The sequence below is a fragment of the Nannospalax galili genome, unplaced genomic scaffold (genome assembly GCF_000622305.1).
Source record: "Nannospalax galili isolate Female #2095 unplaced genomic scaffold, S.galili_v1.0 scaffold589, whole genome shotgun sequence".
NCBI classification, from domain to species: domain Eukaryota; kingdom Metazoa; phylum Chordata; class Mammalia; order Rodentia; family Spalacidae; genus Nannospalax; species Nannospalax galili.
In genome coordinates this window covers 5,922,858-5,942,952 of record NW_008360324.1, presented here as the reverse complement: position 1 = coordinate 5,942,952, position 20,095 = coordinate 5,922,858, and the positions used below count along the sequence as shown (strand labels likewise).

The 20,095-nt window shown below is 48.4% G+C and overlaps 1 protein-coding gene across 5 annotated transcripts in view; it reads left to right on the top strand.

Moving 5' to 3' along the window:
- Window positions 1-587: 587 nt before the first annotated feature.
- Tspan9 (tetraspanin 9) overlaps window positions 588-20,095 on the top strand; it is a 225,283-nt gene continuing 205,775 nt past the window's right edge. For 2 of the 5 annotated variants that reach the window (XM_008825480.3, XM_029559782.1), the window contains exon 1: window positions 588-692. The gene's annotated coding sequence lies outside the window, so the exon portion shown is untranslated. Of the gene's footprint in view, window positions 693-10,040; window positions 10,087-20,095 lie in introns of all 5 variants that reach the window. The other 3 variants (XM_029559783.1, XM_029559781.1, XM_008825482.3) reach the window with 3 other exon arrangements.

Sequence of the window (20,095 nt, the reverse complement as noted above, 5' to 3'; positions counted from 1 at the left end):
TCTAGCTCCAATAGGGTATCTGAGGGCAGTATCTAACACACACTCGTGTTGTCAACACCTCAAGTAGTACTCCCGAAATACCAGGCAAGGATTTCTTAGGTGCGGGGTGGGGGAGGTGAGGCCAGACAGCCGGGCATGAGTGGAAAGCTGAGATCCAGGCCGGGCACCCTAGGGAGGGCGCGTAGGCGCCGAGCCCAAGAGCACCACTCCGTCCCTCCGCCCAGCCCTGGGAATACACAGCCAGGCCCTACCGCCGCAGGGGACAGGCGCAGTTGTGTCACCTGGGCTGGGGGAGGACGGCCGAGCGCGGAATCGGGGTGCAGAGGGAGGCTTCGGGAACTCCGAGAGGGAGGCGCAACTGTCTTCCGTTAAGCATTCAGGAGGGACAGAAGGCCAGTGGGTGATGCGATACCTCCCTCCGCCCAGCTCCATCCGGCGCCGCCTTCCGCCCAGCAGCTTGGTCCTCCCGGGTTCCCAGACCTCGGGCCCTCAGGTTAGCTCCGCCCTTCCATAGCTCCTCCCCATCCCCGCCCATAAATTTATCCCATGCAGACCCCGCCCCACCGCCTTGTGCAGGTCCGGCCCCCGGAGAGTCCCCGCCCCCTCCACCCCGGCCCCGCCCCCCGTTTCCGCTGGCAGCGGCGGCGGTGCGGGAGGGAGCGGAGCAGGGACGCCACATTAAGTCAAGCGTGGTGAGTGCGGCCGGGGCGGACTGCTGAGCGTGCTCTGGAGCTTGCAAAGTTGCGGGGGTGCGGCCCGGTGCGGGGTGCGCGGGGCAGGCCCGGACGGGCCCGACCTGGTTCCGAGCAGGATGGGCGGCTGGGGGCGCCCCGGGAGGGGAACCTCTGGGGAGGCAGCGGGGCGGGCGGCAGAGGCGGGGGCGGGGGCGGAAGGGGAAGGGGCGAGCGGGGTCTGTCACCCAACTCGGCGAGGCGAGTCTGAGAAGTGCGGGATCCCGGGAATGTGGGGCTGCATGAGAGGGGACCGCAAACGCCGCATGCTCCAGCCAGGGGATGGGAGGCTCCCGGACCTTTAAGGGTCCAGCAGACCGACCGGCTTGACACAATTCATCCAGGGTCCCAGAGACGTCAAGGCCTGTTTGGGCAGGACTGGGATACTCCCTGCAGACCCCCCCAGAGCCTCCAGCCACTCCTTGGGCCATTGCTGACCTAGAGGCATTCAGTGTGACAGGGCTTTGGCACAACCCTGGATCTGAGATGTAGCCCATCTGTGCGCTCAAGTTTGGGCTTTTAAAAAAACCCAAACTTCATGTGGTTGAAAAAAAAGTCCAAACAAGCAACAACTTATGAGAGCGGTTTAGTAGTTGAGCATTTTGGAACTAGAATTTTGGGTCACTTCTGTCTTTGAAAAAAGATGCTGGCCTCTTCTGCATCTCCTCCCAAATGTCATGCCTGGGGAGGTTTGCATTTTGGGGTAGTGTGGGGTCCTCTGTGCTACTGCTGATCTGGTCTCTCCTTTGCCTCGAGGCCGCAGTTTACCCTTTGGTTCAGAGAACCAAACTTGTCTTTCTGCCCTGGAGCTGTTCCCTCCCCTGGGGTGACTCAGGCATTTCCTCCTCCAGGAAGCTTTCCTGGACTAGTTGGGAGCACAAAGAACTCTTGCTTTGACCTGTGCATACCTGTCCACACTCCCTCTCTAGTCAGAAGAGTATCCAAGAAGGGTGTGTGTGTGTGTGTGTGTGTGTGTGTGTGTGTGTGTTCTGTAAAGCTACACTGTCAGCTTTGTCACTGTGAGGAATTGGGAGGGAGGTGATTACGGAGCATCTCAAACAATGGACTGGGCAAATAATTTATATTTAGCTGAGGAATGCAGCCCAGGGCAGACAATCACACCACTTCCTACCTCATTCTGGTCCTGGTGCCTGATCCAGCTGGACCTTGCACTGGGGGTGAGAGAGCAAAGAAGATTCTTGTGGATAAAACTAAAAATCCTATTTGGTTCTCCTTACTCATTGAAGGCCTAGTGTGTGCAAGTGGGATATGCATTCAGAATGGTGGGAGTACCTCAGAGGCATGGATTTTTTATTTGGTCTGTATTGGAGGACTCAAAAAAATCGATGAACAGAGATGTAATAATAACAGTAGAGTTCATATAATTTATAGCCAGCCAAGTGCATTAGCTGTGTTTAATTCCATTGATTCTCACATGACCTTAGTGTATCCTTTTATCTGTATTCTTCAGTGTTAGGGAGATAAGCTTAAGAATGAATATCTTTAATGTTACAAAAGTCTTTAAGAAAGAAGCAGAACTTGAACTCACAGCATCTTAGTGCTTTGATCATGTGTCTGTCTACGCTGAACCTGTCTTACTGTCCCATTACTGATTGTGATATGCAATGTGAGGAGCCTTGGGCAAGATACCTGTTTTCCCAACTCTCCTATTTGGAGGGCTGTTGGGTGAAAAGTCTCTAGGGGCCGGGCATGGTGGCATTCGCCTTTAATCTCAGCAGTAAGTGGTAGAGGCTGGTGGATCCCTTTTAGTTCCAGGCTAATAGAAGAGTGCCAGGGCTGGAAGGAGAAAACAGGGTGCTGTTGTTTAATGGATAGTTTCAGTTTTGCATAAGGAAAAGTTCTGGATCTCTGTTATACAATAATGTGAATATACTTAGTGTGACTGAACTGTACATTTTCACAAACATGTACACACAGCACACACACCCTAAAATTTTTTTCAGTTCTTTTTTTTTAAAATCATTTTTTTTTTTTGGGGTGTTTTTGAGACAGGGTCTCCCTGTAGCCCCAGCTGGCCTGGAACTCACTATGTAGATCAGGCTGGCCTTGAACTCACAGAGATCCACCTGCCTTTGCCTCCCAAGTGCTGAGATTAAAGGTGTGTGCCACCACGCCTGGCTTTTTGAAAATTTTTACAAAAGTTTTATTGAGAATTTCATACATGCATATAAGGTGTTTTGATCAAATCCATGCCCACTCCCTCCCCTCCAAACCCTAAAATCTTTTAAGGATTAGACAAGAGCTCCCAAACACTTTTGACATTTTTGGCCTTTGGAAAAGAGTGTGTTGTTAAGAGGCCCAAGGATATTGTGACTTTTAGCCAAGAAGCTGGCTACTTTTCTTTGAGGTCTTTTTACACTAACTGCCTAGCCAATTCCTACCTCCTATTCTTATCACACCATCCTCTGAAGAGGTTACCCAGCTTTCAGATAGGGAATTGGGACACAGACTGCTCTGGCTTCTTCTATGCTGAACAGGGAAGCAGTGGGTCTATCTAAAAGACTTCTAAATTATATAACTCTTATCTGTAGGAGGAAAAGAAAGTCCTTGACTGGTGAATAGGTAAAGGCAAGAGTAATTAGCATTACAAGTTCCAGACAGGGAACTAGAAAAAAGTCAGAACAGGGCAATTTTCAAATATTCATATGAGAGTCCATTGGAGTTTCTTGACAAGGGCTTGCAGAAGCATCCCTCTATTGGGTTCTTCCTCATTTTTCTTTTGTCTTTCAAGGGCTGGACTTGTTGGCTGGGAAGAATGGCTGGATACTCAGGTGAGGGTCCAATGACCCTGCTTGGTACTCCTTTAATGAATGAGCACCAACCCTCCACCAGCCCAATTGTGACTATGTTTAGTGATCAGGCTCAGTGGAAGTCGTGATGATGGTAGTTATTTCATGTAGAAGGGACTGCTGTATAGCATCATCTTATTAAAGGGACCTGGAATTTAAAAGGATTTGGTGCTAGGAGCCACATATGAGGGATAATATCAGTTCTTTTTTTAAAAAAATATCTATTATTTTATGTGTATAAGTATGTTGCCTGCATGTATGTAAGTGCACCCATGTTGTGCAATGCCAACAGAGGTCAGAAGAGGGCATTGGATCCCTGGAACTGGAGTTACAGAGAGTTGTTAGCTGCCATGTGGATGCTGGGAATCGTTGCCTTGTGGGTGCTGGGAATCGAACCCAGGTCCTCTGCAAGAGCAGTCAGTGCTGTTAACCACTGAGCTATCTTTCCACCTCCAAAACGTTAAAATTTTAACCATATTTAGAGGGACAGGAAGAAGTGGGGGAAGAGAGGGCAAAATATCAACAAAAACAAATTACATGTGAAAGTGCCATAACAAAACCTCTTACTTTGTAGGCCAATTAAAAATAAATAAAAGAATAAAAGCCATTTGCTAAGTGGATGCTGAGATCATTGTATACCGTTAACTTACATGATGCTGAGAAAGAGCCTAGAGACTTTTTTTTGGTCTCATTTGTAGACCAGACTGGCCTCAAACTCTCAGAGATCTGCCTGCTTCTGCCTCCTGAGTGCTGGGATGAAAGTTTTGCCTCTCCATGCCTAGCTGTCTTTTTGTTTGTGTTTTTAAGAAAGGGTCTTGTATATCCCCAGCAGGGCTTGAAGTCACCATGTAGCCTATGTAGCTGAGAATGACCCTGAACTCTTCATTCTCTTCCCTCTACCTCCCTAGTGCTGGGATTACAGGTGTGTGCCACCATGCCCATCAGCGGTCTGCTTTCTGTGCAGTGTTCTGTCTTAGGCTCCTACTTTAATGCTTACTTTGAGCTTTTCCACAGACATTACAGAGAAGCAGCCTGCTTTGCTGGTGGGAAGTTCTTGGGTCTGAGCTGGCTGACAGGGTGCCCTCCCTCATCCCTGGCTCTGTGACCCCAGTGCACCTGGTCCTGGGAAATGAGGGAGGGACCAGCAAGGTAAGGCCCTGGGCAAGCTCCTTCACCTCTCTTGACCTAGGCTTCCTGTTTGCACAATAAGGATGACAATACCAAGTTCTCAGGGCTGTGGGAAGGAGCCTGAGATAATGCATGCGAAGCATGTAGCTCAGGGCCTCATACGCAGCAGGTGTGCAGAGAGTGAGTGGAGGCTGTTATTTATAACCTTGCTGGGGTGGCTAGACTAATATGCTTGGAACATGAGAGGACAAGACTTCTTTTCTTCTTCCACTGAGCCCCAGACCTGCTGAGGTGGGCATCCCTGCTGACTAAGAGGGAGTGGATGTAACCCAGGTGCCTTGTCTGGCACTTACCACCTTTCCTCTCCTGCCCTAGGCTGCCTGTCTAGCCTCATCTACTCTTGTTCTTCCAGGAACCCACAGATCTGGCCAGACTGGTCTCACAGACATGCACTGCTTAGTTCTTCTTTTCCTGCAGTTTGTGCTATTCCACCATCCTCTAACGCCCTTCTCCTTCCATCCTTGATCTCCTCCAAGACCCTATTGGAGGGTAGCAGTGCTAGAGAGATGGCTCAGCAGTTAAGAGCACTGGCTGCTCTTGCAGAGGACCCAGGTTTGGTTCCCAGCCACCCACACAGTGTCTAACTCTCTGTAATGCCAGTTCCAGGGGATCTGAAACCCTCTTCTGGCCTCCACAGGCATTGTATGACAAGGGTGCACATACATACATGCAGGTAAAACACTCATCTACATAAAGTAAAAATAAATAAATAAATAAATAGACTCTTTTCAAGTATAACTCCTCTCAGGGGCCCTTCCTGGTCACCATCCTCAAAGAGCCTTTTGCTTTGGAATTCCTGTGGTGTTTTCTGTCTTTACTGCCTCTTGCTGAGTGATTCCTCACTGGATTTCTCTATTATTGTTATTTTGTTTGTGTTTTTTTTTGAGACAAGGCCTTACTGTGTAATCCAGACTGTCCTGGCGCTTGTGATCTTCCTGCCTCTGCCTTCAGAGTGCTGGGATGCCAGTCATCCACCACCATGTCTGACTTCAAACTTGTGATCTCCCTGCCTCTGCCTCTGGAATGCTGGGATGCTAGGCATTTACCACCATGTCTGGCTTCCTTACTGAATTTCTGTGCTAAAATAAAAACAGTAAAAATTGCTGGGCATGGTGGTGTGTGCAGCACTTGGGAAGCTGAGGCAAGAGGGTCAGGAGTTTAAGGTCATTCATGGCTACATAGTGAGCTTGAGGCCAAGCTGGGCTATGTGATACCCTGGCAAAAGGAAGGGGTTCACAAATAATAGTTCAAAGTACAAAGTAAAGTGAGTTGTGGTAGTGAGTGCCTGTAGTACTCAGAAGGCTAAGGCAGGAAAATGGCTTGAGACACAGAGTTTGAGAGTTTGAGGTCAGTCCTGGGCAACAAAGTCAGATCCTGTCTCAAAAAATAAACATAGAAATAAATAAAATCCTGTGAGCTGGAGCTATGGTCCCCTCCTGTGCATGAGCCTAGAGCTTTGATCCCCTACTGGGAGCCACAGTTCCACATTCTTCTAGTGGTGGGCTGATGATGGAGCAGAGTGGAGGATGGAGGACTTCCTGATCTTAGGCAGCAGTTTCATCCTTCTCTGAGTGGCTGCATTCCCCACAGCCCCTCCCTTGAGGTCCCAGGTTATGCATGGTAGTGGCTTTGCCTCTGTGTTGGGCTTATGCTGAAGACTGAGGAGGTCTCTGTCTTGGGAGGGCTGATTCTCTAGACTGGGCTTCCCACCTCCCTTGATGGCCAGCTGTGGTCTTGACTCTGCACGTGGTCCTGGGCACCCAGGCCTTGATGTTGGACTTTCCCATTCCCAGGCATAAAGAGGTTTTCTATCATTTTTCTATTACTCTTCTACAGCCCCAGTGTGCCTTCACCTGTGCCCTACAGAAAATGTAAAGCACCTAATTGAACTTCTAGAGATAAAAATCACAGTCTGGGAAGATAAAAAAATAGTACTTTAATAACTAAACCAATACAATTGCTAACTAAAGCTATGTAATTTTATTTTAGAATGTAAACTTGCAATTCCATATGTCTACTATAATTTCTGAATATTATTTACTGGACAAACTGTACTACCAAACTTCAACAATAATGTGAAATTTGTCACTGCTGCTGTAATGTGACTTTGTCATTCACTCCCTTTTCTAAATTCTCTAACCTATTCAAAACTGTTCAATGCAATCATGTTTATTTCTTAAAGAAAGCAATGCTAATAAAATGTTTTTAAAAATGGTATGAAACGAGTGGCTCCTTGAACTCAAGATGTGTGAGAGTTCAAAGCTGGCACAGTGATCCTTTGGGGGAGGGATACTTCAGGCAGGAGCTGATGGACACCAGCCTTGAAGTGGAGTGGTTGTGTTTTCACTGAAGGGGGAAGGTCCAGCCTGAAGATGTGTGACTAGCCCAGGGGACAAAGGTCTGAAATAAGTGGCATGAGACAGTGAAGAGACTGGGCAGGTGTATGGTCCATACTATGGGTGTCTTCAGATGTCCAACCAAGAAATTCTTTCCTTTCCTTCCTTCCTTCCTTCCTTCCTTCCTTCCTTCCTTCCTTCCTTCCTTCCTTCCTTCCTCCCTCCCTCCCTCCCTCCCTCCCTCCCTCCCTTCCCTCACTCCGTTCCAAGAGAAAGTGAATGCTTTCCATGTGCTGGTACTGAGTTGGTCAGTCTTGAGAGGCCCTGGGTGTAGCTTTGGTATAAGGGTCACAGAAGCAAGCCTGGGCTCAAGGAAGTTATAGACTGGGTCTATGATGAGGGGAAGGTAGGGAGAATGGCTGGACATCTGTCAGGAATGGTGAGGAGAAGACCCCGAGATAATTTAGAAATAGGATCAAAGCCGTTTGTGGGGCTGGGTGTGGCTCAGTGATAGAACAGATGCCTAGCATGTGTGAGGCCCTAGGTTCCATCGGAATCGCTGCAGAAAACCAGCACCAAAACAAAACAAAACAGATTTGTGAATTTCTCAGTGGTGAGAAGACAGACACTATTCCATGCTATTACCCCTCAGGAGCCTGAGGAGTTCCCTCACCTTTAGGGATCTTGACTGAGGTCAAACCAGGATTTGTGACTTCAACACAGAAAATAATTTCAGGACTAACCACTGTGAAGCTGAGTTGAAGATTGTATTAAAGATACTTTATTTTTAAATTTTATTTTAATGTGTATGAGTGTTGTGCCTGCATGTATGCAAGTGTACCCATGTTGTGCTATGCCCATGGAGGCCAGAAGAGGGCATCAGATCCCTTGGAACTGGCATTATGGACAGTTGTTAGCCACCATGTGGGTGCTGGGAACTGAACCAAGGTCCTCTGGAAAAGCAGTCAGTGCTCTTAACCACTGAGCCATCTCTCCAGCCCCTTAAAGATATTTTAATACAGATTTTAAGTACAAGGGTTAGGGGAAAAGGAGGTGCTTGGGAAGGAAGTAAGACATACTCAAGTGTGAACATGGACTCTTCCAGGGACAACTGTAGAAAGTACAGCACACCTTGAGTGTGGGTGTCGGCTCCTGAGGAAAGCCACAGTTAGTTTAGTTTTAGCATTAGCCATATGAAATGGCTCTCAAGTTATATCATAAAAGTTGCCTAGAAACCACCTCTTCTTCTTTTTCTCTCTCTTTTGAAAAAATTAAAATTGCATTTATTATTTATTTATTTATATTTTGTGTGTGTGTGTGTGTGTGTGTGTGTGTGTGTGTACGTGTGTACGTGTGTAGGCTTGCATGTACCACCAGCTCCTGTGCCTCAAGTAGTAGACTGGGTTCTCTCCTTCTCTCATATGGGTCCCCAGGATTGAACTCAGGTCACCAAGCCTGGTGACAAGCACCTTTCCCCACTGAGCCATCTTGCCAGTCCTTCTCTATTTTGATGTGAGGTTGTATAGGGTGACTCTGGAGATGCCTTGGATGGAATTATAAACTAATAAAATAAAATCAGGAGCCACCAGGATCGCACAAGAGTTTAGTGTATATGCTTTCCCTGTAAATGAAAGTGAAGTTCCTTGAGAATTTCAGGTTTATAACTGGAAAGAGAGAAAGGCCTTATATAGTTGTGGATTGTGCCGAGTTCTTGCTTTTCTGCTAGTTCTTGCTTCAACAAAATTTCTGGGTCAGGGGTTCCTCTCCCTTCTCATGTCCCTATAAATTTCCCTTCTTATCTTTCCTTAAATTGATTGGGTAAGGGCCTGGAGAGATGGTGCAGCAGTTAAGAGTGCTTGCTTCTTTTCCAGAGGACCAGATTTTTGTTCCCAGCACCCACATTGGGTGGCTTTCAACCCCCATAACTCTAGTTTCAGGGGATTAGATGCCTTCCTGTGGCCCCTGTGGGTACCTGCATACACGTGATACAGAGGGAGGGAGGGAGAGAGGGAGGGAGGGAGCGAGAGAGAGAGAGAGAGAGAGAGAGAGAGAGAGAGAGAGAGAGATAAAAGTAAATATTTCAAAAAAAAAGCCAAAACCTTGGTTGGTTGGGGGTCATGGAGGAAGCAATGTGGGACCGGCACTGGTTCTGGGCTGGATGACTGAAAGGATGATACCATTTTCTTTTTCTATTAGGTTTAAAATTTTTTCCGACTAGATTCTAACTCCCTTCAGGATGTATCTTCTAGAGGCTCAGAGGCACAGACTAGGCTCAGTGTGGATCCCTGACATTCATAAGATATGAGCCCTGTGCCTTCTGGAATCCCAACTTTGCATCCACAGCAGTATCTGTCCACAGGCCTGACTTTCTCTGGAGTCATGTTTCCGTGGAGAGTCAAGTGTTTCCTGTATCTCTCTTAATGTCCCAAGTTAACTGCCCTTAACGTTTGCTGCAGTTTCTCTTTAGCTTTACGATCGTTTCTACCAAGCTTTCACTGCTCCACTAGAGTTACCCTGGATGTGGGGGGGATGAAAAGAATACAGTGGCCCATTCCTTCCTATCAGCTTTATGGTGTATGTGAACTAAACTTAGGTCTCAGAGTTACAGACTTTTACATATTAGTGAATGTTGTAAATACTAAATCTTTGGATGCTAAGGGTCTACCCCAGGGATGGCAAATATATGGCATGGATCCTGTTACCTTCAAAACTGCCTAGAGCAGACATTACTAATCAATTACATCTGTCTTTCTTGCTGAGCCTGGGTTTGGGTTCTGCTCATGAGGCTTTAGGCACCCACCACCAGCTGAGTGAAATTGGCACTACAGCTGGAACCTATTTGCCATTTCTGGCCTTTGCCAGTTGTTGAATGAGTTGGTGGGAAACTGCTGCTCTTCAGAGTGGCCATTGCTGCAGACTTTACCCCAGTGTGGCTTCACAGCAAAGCTATGACTAAATTGTTCTTTTTCACACAGGAACATCCTGAGGCCAAGGTGTTTGTAGAAAGTACAAGGAAACCAGGTCAGTGTCAGTCAGAGTTTATTGTATGCTGAGTCCTCTGAAAGTCTGTGTTAGCAACCTGTCTGAAATCAGGTTTTTGGTGGCACACGCCTTTAATCCCAGCACTTGGGAGGCAGAGGCAGGCGGATCCTTGTGGGTTCAAGGCCAGCCTGGTCTACATAGTGAGTTCAGGTCAGCTGGGACTACAGGAAGACCCTGAAAAAGAAAAAAAAATTATTTTGTGTGTGTGCGTGTGTGTGTGTGTGTGTGTGTGTGTGAGAGAGAGAGAGAGAGAGAGAGAGAGAGAGAGAGAGAGAGAGAATGGGCACCTGTATTCCACTGTATGGGTGTGGAATGTGCTGGATAGTTTTAGTTGTCAACTTCACACACCTGGATAGAGGGAGCCTCAATTGGGGAATTTCCTCCATTGGCTGGCCTGTGGCCATGTCTGTGGGATATTCTTGATTTTTGAGTGATGTTGGATGACCCAGCCCACTGTGGGCAGTGCCACCCCTGGGCAGGGTCTGTATTATATAAGAAAGCAGGCTGAACATGGGCTAGGGGAGCAAGCAGTATTTGTCCATGGCCTGTGCTCCAGCTCCTAGCTCTAGGTTCCTGTCCTGAGTTCTTACCTTGGTCTCCCTGATGACTTGTGACCTAGGAGATGTAAGCCAAATAAACCTTTCCTCCCCAACCTGGTATTGATCAGAGTATTTTGTCACAGAAATGGAGAAACAAGCTGAAACAGGAGGTCAGAGGACAAAGTTTCGGAAGTCAGTTCTCTCCTTCTGCCTTGTTTTGAGGCAGGGTCTCTCTTGTTACTGCTGCTGCACTGCATAGACGGGCTTCACCTGGAATCTCCTGTCTCCACTTCCCATCTTGCCTTAGCAGTGGTAGAATTCCAGCTTTTTACTTGGGTTCTGGGATTGAACTCAGGTTGTCAGGCTTGCTCTGCAGATGCTTTTACCCACTGAACCATCATTCCCCCCCTTTAATTAATTAAAATTTGAGGCAGGTTTTCACTATGTAGCTGGGGTTGACTTAGAATTTACTTTGTAACCCAGGTCTTGAATTCACAGTCTTCCTGTTAGGGCCTCCTGAATGTTGGGATTACAGGTATGACTGTAGAGTATGGGATAGTTTAGGGTACTGATATTTTCTAGATGTCTCTCCTCTTCTGGTTCTTGACTTTGAATTAGGCTTTGGGGCCAGGAGGGAATTGCCCTACCCCCACTGAGACATCTGACTGGTGGTCAGCAGTATTCTTTTTTTTTTTTTCTTTATGGTCTTTTTTGAAACCAGATCCCTGTAGCCCAGAACTTGCTATGTAGGCCAGAGTGGCCTTGAACTCACAGAGATCCGCCTGCCTCTGCTGCCTCCTGAGTGCTGGGATTAAAGGTGTGCGCCACCATACCCGGCTACCAGTAGTACCAGTAGTATTCGTAACAATGCTTGGCTAGCCCAGTGATGTAGAGGAAGCCCCTGGAAGCAGGAGAAGCCAGTAGCTTCCTGTTTCCTGTCTCCTCCCAACAAGCTGGGGAGCTAGGTTGGAGGGACTTCCCATCAGCAGGCAGGCTAGCTAGAAGCTGTTGGGCTGTTGGAACCCCTGGCTAGCCCTTGGTGCTCCTATTCCTGCTACAGGTGTTCAGGCCTCTCTCTCTCTCTCTCTCTCTCTCTCTCTCTCTCTCTCTCTCTGTTCCCCGAAGCTCCTGGGGTCCTGCTGATAGCATGTCTTTGTTCCTAGCATGCCTATGCTTCTAGACCCCTGCTGAGCTGGTAGGTCAGGAGCTTCTAGCAGCCAGAGAAGGGGACCTTGCTGATTCAGGTTCCCTGTGGGAGCTGCTTACTGACCTGGGCCGGATTCATGTTTTAATTTATGTGCATTTTATCCTGTGGCTTTTCCCTGCTGGGCGACTTGTAAATCTTTTACCTTCTGTGAACCCTGCCATGTGGTTGGTGGAGGAAGGAGTAGGGGCTCTGATGGTGTTGGCTGGTGGCTTACTCTGCCAGAAGATTGCCTTGTCTGTGAGTTCCCACAGTGGCTGTTTAGTGGCCCAAGAGCCTCTTGTCTTGACATGTTTTGCACTTTGAACTTAGTGTGTCTGTGTTCATATTTGTCAGCAACATCAGCTCTAGTTTTAGGCCTTTTGATATGTCTACCATGAATTGAATGTGTTTCTGTTTCACTGTGGCTTAAATCTCATTTAATGTTCACAACAGTCCCAGGAGGTAGCTGGCATTTTCCTGCATTTTACAGCAGCAGCGGCTAAGGCTGAGATCTTGTCTCTTGTGGGAGATGGAGCAGGGATTCCAGCCAAGATGCTCTGCCTGGCCTTCTGTAGACCTGGGCCATTTCTTCCCAACCCCTGGGAATCCCTTGCAAGGTTCTCCGAAGCCTACCCATTCCCATTTTTAAGTCCTCCTCCCTCCTCTCTTGTGCCTGCTTGGTGTGGGTGTCTGCTTTTATCTTCAAAGTTCTGGGATTCCTATAGTTCCACTGTACTGTGCAGCCACACACATGGGGGATGGGCCAGAGGGAAGGACCAGAAGACAAAGGAAGGGTTTTTCTGGGCACAACACCTCCTGCTCCATCCCAGATCCTGTGGGCCTGTTCTTGATGGGCCTTGCTTCTGGTGGGCCCCCCAGGCTGCATATGGAAAGGAGCTTCCCAGGAGGCCTGCATCATTTTGGACAGCGAGCCAGCCACTGACATCATGCCTTTTCCAGCCAGGTGACTGGCTTCCTCCTGCGCATCTGTGTTGATACCCGAGTGAGAGAGAGGTGAGGAAGGACCTAGCAGACAGGAAATTTATCCTGACTGATGGCCGCAGCCCTGGGGGCTTTGGTTTTGCCATTTCTTGTCATGCTTTTGAGCCCCAGGAATGATGTCCTCCTCTCGGGAGAGGGCTCATATCCTGGCTCCTGCCTTTCGGTGCAGGTGACCTTTGCAAGGTTATTGCTTTCTTCAGGCCTGTTCCTTACCCACCAAGGTCTTTTCTAGCTCAACCCTAGGAGGCCCACAAGGTGGGACATATCTGGCTGTAGCTTCCAGCTCTGGGCCTTCCTAATTCCTCCTCTTCTGATGCCTTCTTTGCTCCTGGCCTAGAGGAGGATGGAGGAGGAAAGGAAGAAGTTAATGAGTAACCTACTGATCTGCTTTATGGTGGGGACAGAGATTGTTTATAGAGACAGCTGCCTGTCTAGGGGTGGACTGCCTTGCAGCCTCCCTTCTGGCCTGTGTGGTAGACTGTCTTCCTGTCTGTCTATCCTTCTTACTCTTATGCCTGCCTCTGCTTGTACTGTGCCCTCCCTCCCTCCCTTCCTTCCTTCCTTTTTTTTGTCTTTTGAGACAGGGTCTCCCTGTAGCTCCAGCTGGTCTGGAACTCCCTATGTAGACCAGGCTGGCCTCTGCCTTCCAAGTGCTGGGATTAAGGGCATGTGCCACCACACCTGGCTCTTTTTAATTCTGTGCTGTGCATGAAACCTGGGACTGCACACAGGCTAGGCAAGCCCTCTGCTGGAGTCATACCCTGGCTCTTGACCTGCCTTTATTCTCACCCCCTTCCCCAGGCAGTGAGTGTCTTGTAGAGGAACCATGGCTAGTACCTACAGTTTTTTTTGAAATTTATTTTAATTATTTTTTTTAATGTGTGCTGAGTGTTATGTCTGCATGTATGTAAGTGCATCTGTGTTTTACAGTGCCCACAGAGGTCAGAAGACGGCATCAGATTCCTGGAACTGGAGTTATGGACAGTTGTTAGCCACCATGTAGGTGCTGGGAACTGAACCCAGGTCCTCTGCAAGAGCAGCCAGTGCTCTTAGCTGCTGAGCCATCTCTCCAGCCCTGGTACCTACAGTTTTATAACTTCAGCTTCAGTTGCAGCCACAGCTAAAGAAGTGAGGACATTTGCCTGCCTGTAGTTTAGCTTCCAGATTAACACAGACCAAAACCCAGGTGGACCTGGGCTGGGCTGTGAGAACAGGAAGAGCGTACAGGAGTACCTGCTGGCCATGGAAGCCTCACATCCTGAGCTCTTTGGGGCCAAATGTGGATTTTTTTTTAGTGTCTATCCCTTGGTTAATATTGCATGTGCTTTTGAGTTTACCATACCCTTTCCATCCTGTTTTCCTTCCTACAGTAGGTGGCTAGAAATGAGTTTTACTCTGATGCTGAGTCTTGTGACTGTCTCTGTTCTCGAGGACCAATATTTGTTAAAGATCTGATCTTGTGGAGGTAACAGGAAAGGATGTGGTGGAGACTGGCCAGGGGATCTTGCAGGGTCAGGAAGCTCAGTAGATGCACCTTTAACTTGCTGGGGAGATATGCTGCCACTGCAGGAATTCTGGTGGGCCATGGTCTGTGGTATGGAATCCTGGTGAGGTAGTGGCTTGAGCTTGAGAGCAACTTTGTTCAAATTTAAAAAATGGCAGTTTCTTAGGTTAAAAAGAAAAATTGAAGCACACACACATTTCATTCTCTCTTGCTCTCATCTAGAGCTCTGATGGTATGAGTACACTGCCCCCAATCATGGGGTGCACATGTTGCTGGCAGCCCATATAATCTGTGTTCCTGTCTCTCCCAGAGAGGGGTGTTTTGGTTTCAAAGTCAAGGAGAAAGCCTCTGAGAAGGATGGAGGGTGGGGTGGGGTGGAAGGGCAGTAATTTTGGTTGGGGGTAAGCCCTGAGAAAGGTTGGAATGGGGTCTGGTCATGCACATGTGGGTTGGTGAGTGCATGTGTTGAGTGTGCCATGTGGTTCTGTGTGGGTAGGAGACTTGTGTGGTTCTGCGACTCAGCTGTGCCCTCTCAGTAGGTCAGTATGTACCTGGGGTGAGTGCCTGCCCTTCTTCAGTGGGCACCGTATGTGGCAGTCCTGCCCATTCCTTCTCTGGCCAGCTGCTACAACATTGTATCTGAGGCAGGGCCAAACTCTCCAACCGGCTCAGGGGTGGAGGTGCCAAGGACAGACACATCTTGCCTCAGCAACCCCCCAGCTCCCACTGGGTCACGCTGTATGGGAGGAGTGCTCTGAGCAGCAGGGTGACTGTCTGGGTTTGAGCAGAGTGCATGTTTCCGGGTGTGTGTGTATGCAGAGTGACATGTTTTGCTTTAGAGAAAATGAGGTAGAGGTCTTGGCGTGCAATTTTCCACTTGTCTTAATCCTGGGAGATTCTAAATAGCATTGTTTAAAAACTGGACATGTAGATTGCAGGGACCTGAGTGAAGAAGAGCTGTTGGGTCCCCTAGGAAGGCAATTAGGTTTGCAGCCAGTTTGTGGATCTGCTTGGCCATTATGTATGTATGTATGTACATATGGATGGATGGATACAGTGTGTGGACCCAGTGGGTGGGGAGGCAGAGCACTTATAGCATCAACCCTGGCTTGAGTCACTAAATGGCTTCTTGCTGGTTCTTTCTGACTTTTTGCTGGGGATGGTTGGGAGTCAGGGTGGGGAAAGCTTCAGGCTGTGAGGGGCAGAGAAGAAAGCCGGATTGGAACTCTTTGTCCTGGGCCTGTCCTCGACCTGCTGGGAGGTGGGGGTGGGAGAGGGAAAGAAACAATACTTCAGTGCAGGGAGAATAACACAGGACACTCCACTAAGGGAGCATGGCTGACATTTTGAGAGGAAGATCTGCAGAAGGGAGATGGAGCACGGCATGGAGGGAGGACTGGGGTCTGGGTAGGGATGGGAACTGGGCTCTTGGTGTGGTTGCATGGGGAGGAGAAGCCTGTAGGTGGGTGAAGATGGGTGCCATCTGTTGGAAAGGGAGGGGCTGGCAGGCCAGGGAGGGTGGGGCCCTTAAGTACCTGAGGTACTTTAAATGCTCCCCAGAGAGTTTGAATTTGGGAAGACTGGCAGGAGGAAGTAGGGGAAGGAAGATGCAAAGGGATGTTTTAGGAAACATGAGCTTGTAGCAGAAACCAAGGTGAACTTTTAAAGAAAACACCTTTTGTTGTTGCTGCAGAAATAAAACAAATATTCAAATATTGCATAAATTATATAAATGGCAAATCTCCCCTAATTTTGCCCTTCAGAGATAACAACTGTTAATTCTTTAGTTTGTGCTCTTTCCAGATTGAAAACACATTTTTTAATGTTTATTTATTGTGTATGTTGGGGGATGTGTGCAAACATGTGGAGGTCAGAGGATAGCTTTGTGAGGGTCGGTTCTCTCCTTCCAGCATGTCAGATCTAGGGATCAAGCTCAGGTTGTTAGTGCCCTTGGCGGCAAGTGCCTTCACCTGCTGGGCCATCTTGACAACCCTTTCTAGATATTTTTTATGATAAACTGGCATCTGGCCAACAGCTTGTTCGTTTTCTCTGTCTGCAGGTAGACTGGCTGGGTTGCTGCTGCTGGCCACCTTTCCGTATTGGAATGACCTCATTCTTTTCAGTGGCTGCACAGGCTTGCTGAATGGGTTTTGTGTCAGTTTTTTAAGCAGCACAATAGGCTGTTCCAAGATTTAGTGTGTTCACTGTGCTGTGGGTTGGCCATTTAGTGTGGGCTCAGCTGCTCATGTTTAAGCTCATTAACACGGTGACAGTCAGCTGATGGCTCTGCAGGTCCTAGAGGATCCAAGAGAGCCTGGCTCACAAATTGAGTGGTTGGTTGACTCTTGCTCTCAGCTGATCCTCTCTTGCTTCCTCAGTGTGGCTTTTCACTATGAAGGAAGCTAGCTTTTCAGGTAAAAATGGAATCTACACGAGCCAGTGAGGTCTGGGCTTTGAAGCACTCCCCTCCCCTAAACACAAATCCATCTATTTTTGATAAAGACAAGGGACTATTCTAGGATGGGATTGTGCCTCTTGGTAGCAGGACTGGCCAGGCCATATCCAGGGATCTGGGGTGTGTGTGCCCAGAGATGGGACAGTTTATATGCATGATCCTTCCCTGTGTACAGGGCAGGAGAACTACAATGTTGAGAATAGACCCCACAGGTCTTTGGAAGACAGAGCAGCCCCTTCTGGTCCCAGCCCGCTGTTTATTCTAGGTTGGTCATCCAGGTTCAGTGACAAGGACAGGATACTAAATTGCCATGTTGGTTCTAGGTGTTGTTTGACATGGATTCATGTGTTGTATATGAGCAGCTTACAGCAGCAGAGGCCTGGGCTTTGTAATAGACATTGTGTGTTGCCCGTAGGCTCCTAGAACCTTCAGTCTCTATCCTTCCTGCCTTTGAAAGCTGCTGAAAGCTTGGCTTCTTGGTATCTGCTGTTGATTTTCATTGCTTCTTTGAAAACTGTCAGTCTATGGGTAACAGGCCTTTAACAAAGCCAGCTGGGCACTCCGGGTCCAGATCTACTGGAATTTCATTCATTCATTTGTCCAACAAATCCTGCACAGACCCCAGGCTTTCTCTGTATCTCCTAGTAACCCAGATGTGGAAGAAGGGGATTGGTCTGTGTGACTCATAGATTTTACTTTTCCAAAATTCTCAGGCAGCACACAGTGGACTTGACATTTTGACTTCTCACAAGGTGTTCATTTTTATAGTTTTCTCTTTCCATGCCTCAGTAGCTCTCCCTCCCTGTGTGGCTGGAAGGCTGGAAGAAGCAGGGAAGAGTCAGCAGCAGGGCACTAATGAATCCCAGTCCCAGTTTCAAGGCCCCTGCTGTGGAACTCCAGTGGCGAAGCTCTCTCTGACTCTGGCCATTCATCCAACTCACCTCTCCCTGGGGCACTGGCTGGACCCAGTGGAGCACACCCCCATAGCTCAGCAGTGTTCTTTTAAAAGCTAGTCATCCTTCTGGTGACTGTGCATTCTTCAAATAAGAACAAAGGCAGAGTGGGTTTTTACATTCGGTTTTATTTCCTCCCTGCTCCCTGCCAGCATCTCTTGGAAAAGAAATGTTTTGCAACCAAGAGGCTCGCCGTGAAAGCATTCTGCGCCCCAGGCACAAACTCTTGGCAGCCTGATGTAGCTAGCCAAAGGGCACTTGATGAAGACTGGTTGGTTCAGGAGGGAGTGTGGCTCGGTACACCTGGTACAGCATCGTGCTTCTGTGGCACTCACTCAGCGTATCAGCTCCATACTTCTCAGTGTTAAGTGCTGATGGAAACATGCAAAGCGGACTCTACAAACCTTTGAGCAATGTGGCATTCTGGGCAAGGCCATGAATATCAGCCACTTTTTGGCCAGGTGGTTAGAAAAGGTGGGTCGTAGTCTTGAGCATCCTGTATTGGGCATTTGCTAGTTTGAGGCAGGTGAGAGGTGAATTTCCCATATGAAAAGACCCAGGAGGCACTCTCTAACTGCTGATTCTTAAACCTCCCCATTGCTGGTTCCTCATGGCTCTAAGGAGGAATCAAACTTCAGCATGCTCCAGGATCATAGTATCAATGGATCAGTAGGTAATTATTGAACACTTTGATTCCTCGAGGACTGAGACACTCCTGGGCCAGGTGCTCTGACCAAAAGGAGAGCTTCAGTTAAGTGGAGGGTTAGGTGAGTCCTTGACCCTGTCTGCTTGTGGCTACCAACAATCTGTTTTATCTAGGTCTCTAGTTTCCTGCCAGGATAGTCCCATAGTGCTCTGTGGTACCCAGGAGTAGTCTGTGAAGGCAGCTGGCCAAGTAGGAAGGGATAAGATTGTTGCAGATGTAGCCAGAGCCCTCTGTGCAGAACTCAAAGGAGAGGCCTGCCCTGGCCCAGCTGGCAGTTTCACTGTTGTGTAGTCACACCAGATTGGTTATAAAGAACAAGAGTACCCAGTTTCATCCTTTACCTTACCTGCTGATTATCTACCTGAGTCACAGTTGTTTAGGAAACTGCATGTTCCTAGAGGATAAGGATGGTTCTTGCCTGAGGATGCTCATTGAACTATGCCTTAGGCTCTCGGACCTTTCTTTAAGGATACAGTAGTAAGGCAGCACTGAGAGGAAAGTTAAGAAGTGGGGAGGCAGGCCTCCCTGTCACCATGCCCAGGGCTGGGTGAACTCGTGGGTGCCCTGCATTTGCTCTTGTTTGGGCTGCTGCAGTCTGGGACAGGTCAGGTGGGATGGCCTCTCTGTTTGAGAAGCTCATGTGTTGACATGCAGAATAACCATGTGCCTCTGCTGGGGCTTTGTCTTCTCTTCTGAATTCTTTGGACTCAATGGCTTTGGATGCTAGCATTAATTTCAGGACACGTGTCAGGAGAGGCAGCCTCAGAATTGGCCTGGGAGACAGGCCTGTGGTCAATTTTCTGGGCCCAGATTGTAGTTGGTCCTGGTGATGCTATGCCCGTCAGCTGAGGTGGATGGACCTGCCCCTGCCTCTGGATGTGGGAAGGGCCAGTGACTTGGGCCAGGGAAGACAGGGGATCTGAAGGATTTCTTTAGGTCCAGGTACTCCCTGGACTGATATGCTGAGCTTTGTGCTCTGTTCTGGCTCATGGCTGGAAGAAGGAGGAAGACTAGAAAGGTAGGGTCTGCTCTCCAGCTCACTGTGAAAACCAGTGCACCAAGGTTCACCTTCTGAGCAGTGGGGAGGCAGTCAGTTACAGAAGGTGGACATGGCCTGCTTAATGCCACTGGGGCCCAACCATTTAGGAGGGGAGGGTGGCATGGAGCTCTTGTAGATTCCCACTAGAGAGCCCTGCCCATGAAAGACCTCAATATTTGTTGATGAAGATAAGAATAGTGAGTTTCACATATGGACAAAAACTCAACTGGGCCAGCTATGGTTCGAGGGGCTTGTGGGAGACCCACCCGTGTCTTGTCTGGCCGCTGCCTGGTATTCTACCAGGTGATACTTGTCTTTTGAAGACTGGTGAGGTAGCCTGTGTCCAGTGGTGGCAGTAGGTGGCCTGACATTTTTGGGATGAGATCCCCAGGGAGGGTTGAGCCAGGCCACATATTTATGGACTCTTCCCTGTCTTGCCTTCAAAGGAGTAATTCTCAAACCTTTGTTTTTTGCAAACATTCCAGTAGACCAACCAGGAAATACTCACTGACTTTCCTGAAGTGGCTGGTGCAGATTTAAAGAAATCATGATATTCCTGCCTCAGTCTCTTGAATGATGGGATTATAGGCCTGTACCACCAAAC